General features: G+C 39.7%; 1 non-coding gene across 1 annotated transcript; it reads right to left on the reverse strand.

Moving 5' to 3' along the window:
- Positions 1-9593: 9593 nt before the first annotated feature.
- LOC140853494 (small nucleolar RNA R71) lies at positions 9594-9700 on the reverse strand. Its single transcript, XR_012136564.1, has one exon. It is a non-coding gene; the product is annotated as a small nucleolar RNA R71 (small nucleolar RNA).
- Between the last annotated feature and the right edge of the window lie 1885 nt (positions 9701-11585).

Consider the following 11585-nt stretch of genomic DNA (forward strand, 5'->3'; position numbering starts at 1 on the left):
GAACGATGCTCTCTTGTGCGAGGAGAAGTTGACGATCATGGAGGTGCAGGATTAGAGGCGGCTCTAGATGTAAATGGTGAGTACAATCTGTTTGTACTTAGCGGATGACGTGATGATCCATATACTTGGCAAGACTTTCTCAATGGTGATGTGGTTGAAGCTCGAAGAGTTATACATGGTGAAGTCCCTCACCAACACTCTCTTCTTCTAGAGATTGTTCTACCAACTACGGATGATTGAGAGATAGAGCGTGCAGGAGCATCTCAGTCACTTTTAGAAGATCCTTACCGACCTCCTCAGTGTTGGCGAGAAAATTCAAGAGAAGACCAGGGTGTTGGTCTTGCTAGCATCACTTCTTCCTTTGTATGAGTTATTGGTGACTGCTCTTCTAGTGGAAAAAAGCACCATCATGATGGATGAGGTCACCGTGGTGATTCTCCAGAACAAGATTCTCAGGAGGGACAACCCAGTTTCGAGCTCAGACGGCAGCAACTCAGCTTTGATGATTTTTGGAGGAGCAGATGATGGCAGACGAAGGGATAGGAGATTACGATGAGGGTGGCCCAAGTCTAAGACGAGGGACTTGAGCAAGATCAGATGTTATCTGTGCAACGAGTTGGAACATCTAGCCAGAGATTGTCCATAATGAAGAGATCGGACGAGGGCTACTGTAGCGACGGCCAGTAGCAAGTCAGAAGATGATGTCTTGGAGATATCTAATGAGGTATCTACTTCCTTCCAACAGTGAATTTTAGATTCTGCATACATCTATCATGTATGTTGCAGAGAAGAGCTGTTTGATCTTCTAAAGAGCAGTAAAAGCACTATTCATCTGTCGGATAAATCGAACTGTGCGATCAGAGGCATTAGGACTGTCAGCTGGAGGACACATGAAGGTGCAGTGAGGAGATTAGAAGAGATCCGATACATATCCGATTTCATACGGAATCTTATCTCATTGAGTAGACTGAATTCGGTCGGCTATAAGTGGAAAGCTGATGGAGAAATTTTGAAGATTTTATGCGACGATAGGGTGATACTAGAGGAGAAGAAGAGGACGAGAGGATATTACTACCTTATGGGAAGTGCGGTATTACTACCTTCTAGGAAGCCCAGTATGAGGTAGAGCTTCAGGAGCCAGGGGAGTCCGGAGTGAGGTGGAACTCTAGGTGGAGGTGGATCAGGCATGAGACGCGAGATACAGGAGGATGAGAGACAATATCGCAGGGTGAAGTTTCTATTATCATAGGATTCCGAACAGATCTCAAGTCAAAAGGAGTACAGCATACGACAGAGATGAGATCAAGCAGTCTGACTCGACCCCCATATTTGTCCATTTATGATCAACAGGCGTTTGTCCCAGGGCATGGGAGCGAGAAGATCTAGAAGCTCTCAAAGTTAAGAGGAGGCCAAATATTGAGTCGAAGTAGAGATTGTTGAAAAAAAATATCTTGAAATTCGATCCACAATAAGCCCAGAATGAGATCCAAGATAATGAATGGAGTCTAATGAGCTTAAGAACAATCCAAACAGAGTTCGGACGAAGGAGATACGCGCAGAAGGACATCAGGAGCAGTAGGCACAGCCCACGGACCATCGGAGGGGCCCACGGGCCGGCAGTAGGCACAGCGCATGCGGTCGCACATAGCCCAGGTGAGTGGGGGCCGGCCTGCAAGCAACGTGCAGCCTAGCGCGCGAGTGCGCATGCATAGCCCACACGCGAGTGCGGTCCAGACCACGCGACGTACCATGGTCCATGAGCTGCGCGGGCCATATGGGAGCACGTGGACCAGCAGGGCATTTTTTGCTCGATTTTGTGCAGTCCACCATGGACCGACACTACATTTCCACTGATTTCTCACAGTTTATGGATGTTCTTGTGGATAGATGCATGATCGGACGAGCTGCAGGGGTTTGCAGTCAAGATCCAATGGTCTAGGTGCTGTTTGGGTGCTATCTGGAGTCTAGAGATGGGTAGGACACGCTTTGTACTCGGTTTGAAGCCTTTAAGAAGGCCTGTGGGAAACCAAGGCTTGGAGAGGTGGTAGCATGATTCGGTAGAGATCTGTGGACGAGCAGATGCAGCAGAGGCACAGACAAAGAGCAAAGGCAGGGCATCAGATAGACTGTCAAGTAGCGGACAGCGATCGCTTCAAGAAGGTTTCCTAGAGAGAGAGCTTTTATGAGGTAGAGCTTCTTGTTGAGAGAGAGGGATTAGTGTACGAGAGTTGAGGGTATGATCTTCTCTTGTAAATTTTTTTTTTCTCATAGTAAAGCTTGCATGCCCCATGAAGGAGAACTTTTTGGCTGATCCATATATTTGATTATATTTTTATTTTATTTTTTTTTCTTCTTACTGTAATGCAAGGTACCTGATCCTACATAACAAGTGGTATCAGAGCAAGTGATATCACAATACTAGCTGATATGATAACATGCACAATCAACGAACGCACATTAGAGTCAGTTGACACTTAATGATTATTTAGAGTAGAATGCAACAGATGGACAACAATTCATGAGAATGTTGATCTAACTATTCCTGATAAATTCGAGTATCTTGTTTTTCACATTTGTATTGGATGTATGTCCTAAAGGCCAATTTGACTGACACATGTAAACTTTCTAAGAGCATAATTTTATATTTGAAATATTAAAATCAATAAAATATAGTTATTTTTTTCATTCATATTGTGTTATGTGTCCATGAATCGTCTAAAGGATTAATAAGATAATGACACATTCTCAAGTATTAAGAATTTGAGGTATGTATCATTGGTGATTAATTTTTGAATTACATCCGATCAATGGATCATCATGGGGATGGTAATTGTCCAGTAAGATTGATGCACAGATCACTTTCTTTAGGATAGACGAGTCTCGAGTCTACAGTGTGGAGATACTGTTAGAATTTGACACCTCGAGATTCAATCCATACTGAGCCCACAGTGAGGTTCGGATGACAAACGGAGTCCAACGAGTTCAAGATTAACCCAAATAGAGTCCAGATGGAGAAGATACGCTTGAGAGAAGTCCGAAGCAGGTGGCACGGCCCACGAGGTGATGGAGGCCGTGGCAGAGCGAGCATGCTGATGTGTCTTAAATTTATCACAAGCGCACGATGTGCAATGTAGCACGTCTGACGAGTACGGATTGATCCCACGAGGAATTAGATTTTAAAAGTGTATTCAAATACTTGCACAGGCGAGCTTTAAAGAAGAAAAAGAGAGATTATTTGTTGAATTATGAACTATCAAAGTAGTGAATTAATCAAATGTAAAGATAAATTATCTAAAAAATCTAGAGCTTTTGAATCCACTAGATCAATGAATTAGAGAGCATTCTTATGGTTTCTCTTATAATCTCTCTTGATTAAGGTGTAAAATATTAGCAAGCATGGATCATAAAGAGATTTAACTTAACTATGAGCTATCAAGTATTTTATTTTCACCCTAATTAAAAGATTTTTTTTTCTCTTGTGTTACTCAAGTATGGGCTATGAAGGGATTCTGATCTAACTATAATCCCTTAAGATTTCCACACAGAAAGATAAGAAAGGGTTTAGAAATTTGTGAGCTTTCTACCAATCATCCCCTCTTGCACCGAATCAAATATGGACTATGAAGGAATTCGACCCAACGATAGCTCATCAAGTCTCTTGGCAAGAGAGATGAAGGAAGAAAAATTTTAAAAATTAAAAATTTGAAAAGAAAAATTCAAAGGAGAAGGTTTCTATTCATGGTCTACCTTCATCGCAAACCTCAAAGGGATTGCTTAGCCAGACATAGTTGATTTGAAGTCCAAAGAAAATAAAATAAAATTTAATTCTACTTGTTGAAATTTAATTTATGAAAATTAAAAATTATAGAATTAAAAGATGTAAAAATTTAAACTACTCTATCGTAGAAATTAAAATTGTAGAAATTAAATAGAATAAGAAAAACTAATTCATTGCTGAATAAAAATTCTGATACAAAAATTTTTAACTCCTAAACCATTAACGAGATTTGGAGTTGGAACAGAAAATAAAATAAAATTTCTTACAGAACCTGACTTTTCTTCCTCTCTTGGCTTGGGGCCAACTTTTCCAAGACTGACTCTCCTTCTCGTATGTTAAAAGGATGAAAGAAAGTAGGAACAAGATGGCTAAAAAATTTAAAAAATGGATATACTTGTCTGTCACACAAGCTCCCTATAAGAATTATGATGTAAAGAGAGATATTTAAGAGTAGAAGCATTAGACTTTATTTATAGATATTAGAGAAAGAGGCTCTTATTTATTTCAGATACGAGATTAAAAAATTTTTTAAATATTTTCTTCATGCGGCCACGTTCGTTCCTCGTGAATGCTTGGTCCCTCGCTCGCATCCAGCATGCACCATGTCACGTTCAAATAGTGCTCCAGCCAATATCAAGAACCCACGCACCCAGGCAAGTTGAGTTTGAATTCCAGCACCCCCATGAAGCCACCAACAGTGCATCCCATGCGAGAGCTCAACTGCTTTATATATATATATATATATATATATATATATATATATATATATATATATATATATATATATTTGTTTTTTGCATAGAGCCCATCGTGGGTCAAAAAAATTACTGTAGTATTTCAGAGCTCACTAATCTTCTTATGGATCAAGTGGTCCACAGTCGACCACTAACTTATGAATTAGATCGAATTGATTTTTGGCTTCAAATTTAAATTATTTTAACTCTATTTTTGATCCCATTTAATCTTTTTAAGTCTGCAGATCGGTCTTGTCATGTTGGTGTATCTCTTTCCTGCAAAATATATAAAGAAGCATCAATTTTAAAAAAATAAAAAAAATTTGATCCATAAATTAATGTTACTATGGACAAATTTATGCACTAATCACATGCGCGGTGGCATGAGGGCCGGCCACGAGCGTACGGCCCAGCGTGCAGATGCGCTGCCCAGGCCCAGATGGGCACGCACGGGTGCAGCCCAGGCCCAGGTGGGTGCATGCAGGCATGACCCCCACCAATCCTCATGCGGTCCATGTACGGTGCATGGACCGACCGTCCACGAGGATCGTTGTGGATCGACCGAGCATTTCGCATTCGATTTCTCGTGGTCCACCATAGATCGAATGCATTTCGAAGGTGATTCTCGCGGTCCACGATGGGTTCTCGTGTATTGATGCACGATCGGACGGCTACGGATGATTCCAATCATGATCGGATGGTTGTTGATGGTTTCAAGAAGATCAGTGGGCATGCAGCGTGCGATCTGGCATAATCCAACAGTCAGAAGTCATCCGATGTTTGATCAAACAGCTTGGAAGTGTTGCCAGACATGATCCAACAGTAAGAAGCATGTTTGGATGTTGGAAGGAGTTTGTCTTTGATATTATTTATCTTCGAGGACCCAGAGCAACAGTAGACTGAGAGGAGCCGACAGAGAGCGGAGGCAGGGGTGCTTCAGATAGACTATCAGACAGCAGATAGTGATCGCTTCAAGGTTCAGGGGGTCTTCTTAGAGAGAGCTTTTACGAGGGAGAGCTTCTTGTGAGAAAGAGAGATTGGGTGTACGAGAGTTGAGGGTGTGATCTCTTCTTGTAATTTTTTTTTCTCATAGTGAAGCTTTAATGCCCCGTGGAGGCGAGCATTTTGGCTAATCCATGTATTTAATTGTGTTTCTATTTTGTTTCTTCTTTCTTCCTACTATGATGCGTGGTATCGAAAAGATTCTATGAAAGTGGTGTCCTGGCCCGACATCCCCAACAAGTGGTATCAGAGAGAGGCAGTATCAGGATACAGGTTGCGACGGTGGTGATTAAGATTGAAGATGGAGAAGACATGCTCAATTAAGATGGAGATTAATAGGTTTGATGGAAAGAGCAATTTCTCCTTGTGGCAAGCGAGGGTGACGGATGTGCTCATCTAGCAAGGATTGATCGATGCTCTCTTGTGCGAGGAGAAGCCGACTATCATGGAGATGCAAGATTGGAGGTGGTTACAGATGTAGATGGTGAGTACCATCCACTTATACCTAGCGAATGAGGTGGTGATCTATGTGCTTGGCAAGACTTTTTCAATAGTCCTATGGTCGAAGCTCGAGAAGTTGTATATAACGAAGTCTCTCACCAATATTCTCTTCCTTTGGAGGTAGTTCTATCAGCTACAGATGACTGAGGGATAGAGCATGTCAGAGTATCATAGCCACTTTTAAAAGATCTTCACTGACCTCCTCAATGTTGGTGAGAAAGTTGAGGAGAAAATTAGGGTGCTGGTCTTGCTAGCGTCGCTTTTTTCTTCGTATGAGTTCTTGGTGACTACTCTTTTGATGGAAAAGAATACCATCAAGATGGACGAGGTCACTATAGTGATTCTTCAGAACGAGGTTCTCAGGAGGGAGAACTGATTTATGTCACAAATTGATATAAAAAGTATCAATTAATATCTAAATTATCTAACTTTATTAGAAAATTGATACTTGTTATTATATTTTGTAGAAGAAGAGGTCATCAATAGAAAGAACAAGGAAAGAAGATTCCAACGGCGTAAATTTTATGCAAAACGGAGTTAAATTGACTCAGAAATTGAAGAATGAAGAAAGAAGACTCAATTGGGTCAAACTCGAGTCAAATCAGGTCAAAATTGATCAAAAATCAACTGATTTGGTAATCTGGTTAGCCGCCTGGTCCACAGCAATAGGCGCCTAGACCATGGACCCATCGGCGCACCATAAACCAGCCAATCAGCGAGTCTCGGCTCACCGCAATGCATCACGAGCCCGATCCACGCGCGCGGTCCAGGGCTTATAAGGAGAGAGAAGAAGGTCCGAAGGGCAACCTGGTAACTTCACATCACTCGATGGTCCGATCTTCTCTGATCAAGATCCAACGCTCCACATTTTTGCACCATCGGACGGCCACCATCGCAGCCGGTCAAGATCCAACCGTAATCAAGGCAATTGCAAGAATCAATAAACACTAGGACAACACGGGATCCTTCTGCAGCGCGATCCAACGGACGAAATCTTCCAGCGCCTTGATCGGACGATCCGCGATGCATCCGACCTGATCCCATCTCTGCAGCGCGATCCAACGGCAGCGTTTCACCCAGATCGTGATCCGACGGCCCAGAATCGCTTCCGGCTTAATTTATTAGAAGAATTGGGTCCTTTAGATGAATATCGGACGGCTGAAATAATTTCTAAGATTTCTTGATGGATTTAAGTACTTTTTGAGCGAGATTTGAGCTTCTAAACCCCCCTAACAGCCCTCTAAAATATCTTAGTCCCACATCTAAAGTTTTGAAAACCTTATAACCCCCAAATGCCTATAAAAAGCCCCCAAAGGCCCTTGTTTTAATGATTCTTTCCTTCCGATCAAGCTTGTAACCCTAGATAGTGGGGTTTTTAGCTTTCTTCTCAAGTCTCGAGCTTTGAAATTTTTGTAATAAATTTTTTTATATAAAATCTTATTTTTATGCAATTTTATCTCTTTACATTATGCAATTTATTTTTCTTGCAATTAGGATAGTTTAATTTATGCAATTTAATTTTATGCAATTAGGTTAGTTTAAATTATGCAGTTTAAATTTATGCAATTAGGATAGTTTAATTTATGAAATTGGGGTAGTTTATTTTTCTGCATTTAAATTTTGCAAGTAGATTTAGATCATGTCTAGCTAAGCATCCCTTCTAGGGTTTGCGATGAAGTTAGATCATGAGTAGGGGTTTTACATAGGGTTCTTTCTTTTTCTTAGGGTTTCTTTTTCTTCCTCTTTTGCCAAAAATTTTTGATGAACTACAGTTGGGTCAGAGTCCCTTCATAGTTCATGCTTGATTCAGTGCATAGAAGGAGAAAACCCTAAGGGATCCTAGTTACTACTCCCCTGTAAAGAATCTTGATGGGTTATCGTTGGGCCTTAGTCCCTTCATAATCTATGCTTGGGAAAGACAAGAGGAGTAGTCGTTAGGATCAATAAGAAAAATTCTAGGTAGAATTCCTTAATCTAGATCTAGTAGATTCAAAAACCCTAGATCCTTAGTCTTATTGTCTTTAGCAAACAACTTTCGATTTTCGATTTTCGTTAAAGCTCGTTTGAGCATAGATTTGAAAATCATTTTTAAATCAAGTCTCTGTGGGATCGATCGGTGCTCGCTGGTCGTGCTACTCTGCACACTGTGCGCTTGCGGTTTTATTTACAAATTTTAAGATTTGCACAACAAGTTTTTGGCGCCGTTGCCGGGGATTTGGCATTTTAAATTATTTTCAAATATTTGCTCTTCGTGCTTTATAACTCTCTTTCTTTTTTCTTTAGGTTTCTAGATTTAGTTGGTGATTGCTGGAAAACTCAGGTACGCTTCTAATTTCTCTTTTATTATTTTTAGTTAATTATTTTTCTTTTTAGACCTAATCATTTGAATTTACTTAATCACAAAAAAAAATAAAAATAAAATAAAATAAAATAAAAGACATTTCATAATCATGAAGTAAAATATCAAAATAAAAAAAAAATTCTAAATTAAAATCTTTTACATTCTTGGTCATCTTGTTTATTTGTATTTGCATTTTCATAATTAATCTAAGGGCATCAACCCATTAACAAGATAAGGTGGGGATTTCATTATCCTTCCTTAGCCCAAAAACCATCTCCATCATATTGCATTATCTAGACCTTTAATCTTAAAATCAATTAGACGTCAACCTTAAGGAATTCGAGCTCAATAGGACAAGGAACCCTAAGAGTTCTATCAAGTTTGAGTTGTTTGATTAGTTGGTGTCTAGGCAAGTCCCTGAGGGTGGTTTGTTAAATTGGTTCAGTTGCTGGCCTGGCCAACTCGTTTGGTGTCTAGAAAGGCAACGATGAGTGAACCTCCCACCTCTTATACTTACCTGGCTAACAAGTTGATCAATCTCCACTTGGAAGGCTTGAAGGGTCATCTTGGAACAGTTAGGAGCTGTCTAGATTTAGGTTAACCCTAGGATAGATTGAGTTTAATTTATTGTTTCACTTGTTTGAAAAATAAAAAAAAATTTATTAAAATTTAAATTAATTTGGTTACTTTTCTTTAGATTTAGGACTCCTTAGGATCTTTTCTTTAGAACTTTTTCTCTTTTCTTTCTTTTTCTTATACATAAAAATTTTATAAAAAAAATTATATAAACATCGAGAACCGTACACCTCGTGTGTGGAGAAGAGTGTCGGGTCGTCTAGTTAGAATTGAGTCAATTCCTGTTGTTCCAATGGCTGAACCAATCCAACCCATGACCCTTAAGGATTTGTGTTATCCAGTTGGCTCCATCCAACCATCTTGTATCAGGTTGCCACAACCCACAGCTAACAATTTTGAAATCAAACCTCAAATCATAAATATGCTTCCAAAATTCACAGGATTAGAGGATGCTTATATATTTATTAGAGAATTTGAGGAGGTATGTACAACCATGAAACTGCAATTAACAGAGGATGAGGTCAAACTTAGATTAATCAACTTTGCCCTTAAGGATAATGCTAAGAAGTGGCTTTATAGTCTGCCAAACCATTCTGTCACTACCTGGGAGGACTTTGTGAGAATATTTTTGAAAAAGTATTTCCCCCATCATAAAACAGCTAGGATTAGGAATGAAATAAATCAATTTTACCAACTAGCTGGTGAATCATTTTGGAAGTACTTTGATCGTTTCAAGAATCTTTTGACCCAATGCCCACACCATGGAATAGAAACTTGGAGACTATGCCAGATCATCTATGAGGGGTTAGATTCAAACTCAAGAACCATGCTAGAGTCCATGTGCCAAGGCCAATTTATGGACAAAGAAACTACTGAAGCTTGGCAATTCTTAGAAGACCTAGCCGAGAAAAATTTACAGTGGGAAACAACTAGAGAACCTGATAAAGCTACACCTTCAAGAGGACGAATGCATCAAATTCAACCAACCCTAGCATCAGAGGCCAAGATTGCAACCTTAACACGTAGATTGGAAGCCTTAGAATTATAGAGACCAGCCAATGTAAATCAAATATCTGCACCCATGTGTAAAGGGTGCAATGCACCAGACCATGTCTTAGAAGAATGTTCCTACTTGAATGAGTGTGCACAGGTGAATGCCACCTATCAAGGACCATTGAACAATCCTTATGCACCCACATATCACCCAGATTGGAGGAATCACCCGAATTTCTCATGGTCCCAGAATCTTAATGTAGGCAATCCAAATTTCAATCAGCAAAATCTAAGGTCCAACCCAGTGATGAACAACCCGCTAGGCTTCCATGATAATGACAAAAAAATTACCTCTTTAGAGAAAAGCCTAGAAGCCATGATGAAGACACATACCAGCTTTATGCAAACCACGGGTCAACTCATAAATAATAACACCCAAGCTATAGCCCGTCTGGAAATGCAAGTAAGTCAGCTGGCTTCAACCATTAGTAAACGAGAACATGGTAGGTTACCTAGCCAACCTGAGCCAAATCCTAGGAACCAAAATGGTCCACGACCCCAACAAGGAAACCAAGTTAATGGTGTAAATGCCATTCATACCTTAAGATCGAGAAAATAAATAGACAATAAGGTAGTTGCACTTGATGATATAGAGGACTCATCTGCCGAGTCACCTTCTAAAACTACTACCTTTCAACCTCAAGCACCAGAAACTGAAAATTCACCTAGTCCAGTACTTAAAAGTCCTAGAGCTCCTTTTCCAAACAGACTCAAATCCAATAAATCTGAACATTTAGACAAAATTTTAGAAGTATTTAAACAAGTCTAAGTTAATATTCCTCTTTTAGATATAATCCATCAGGTTCCAACTTATGCCAAATTTTTAAAAGATCTTTGCACTAGGAAAAGGACCACTAATGTACCAAAGAAAGTATTTTTGGCTGCAAGTGTCAGTTCATACCTATCTAGCCATGTGCCAATTAAATATAAGGACCCTGGAGCTCCAACAATTTCTTGTGTTATTGGAGAAATCAATATAAAAAAGGCCTTGCTAGATCTAGGAGCTAGTGTGAATATCCTTCCATATTCAGTGTATGAGCAACTAGGATTAGAAAAACTTCAACCTACTGGGATCACATTACAGTTAGCCGATAGATCTCTCAAGATCCCTAAGGGAATGGTCGAGGATGTTCTGATAAAGATTGAAAATTTTATTTTTCCTGTAGATTTTATTGTTTTAGAGACTGAGCCAGTTGCGAATCCTAAAGGACATAACCTGTCATTTTAGGAAGACCATTCTTAGCTACGGCCAATCCTGAAATCAATTGTCGAAATGGTCTAATGAAGTTATCCTTTGGGAATATGACCATTGAGCTTAATATTTTTAACTTAGAACAGGAATCCTCTTCTCATGCTGATGTCAATGTAGTCCAAGATGGTATTTATGAATCCATTGACATTAGTGATGATGAAGTCGACCTAGAGTCTAACCCCTGATTAATCCATGAGTCTGAGGATGTCAATGAAATACTTAAAGAAAATCAGATTAATCAGGAATCGATACTTCCTACTGAACCAATCATTGAGATGGTGAAATCATCACCTAAACCATCGATAGAGGAAGCACCCATTTTAGAACTGAAACCCCTCCCAGAACATC

Source organism: Elaeis guineensis, chromosome 13, assembly GCF_000442705.2.
Source record: "Elaeis guineensis isolate ETL-2024a chromosome 13, EG11, whole genome shotgun sequence".
Lineage (NCBI taxonomy): Eukaryota > Viridiplantae > Streptophyta > Magnoliopsida > Arecales > Arecaceae > Elaeis > Elaeis guineensis.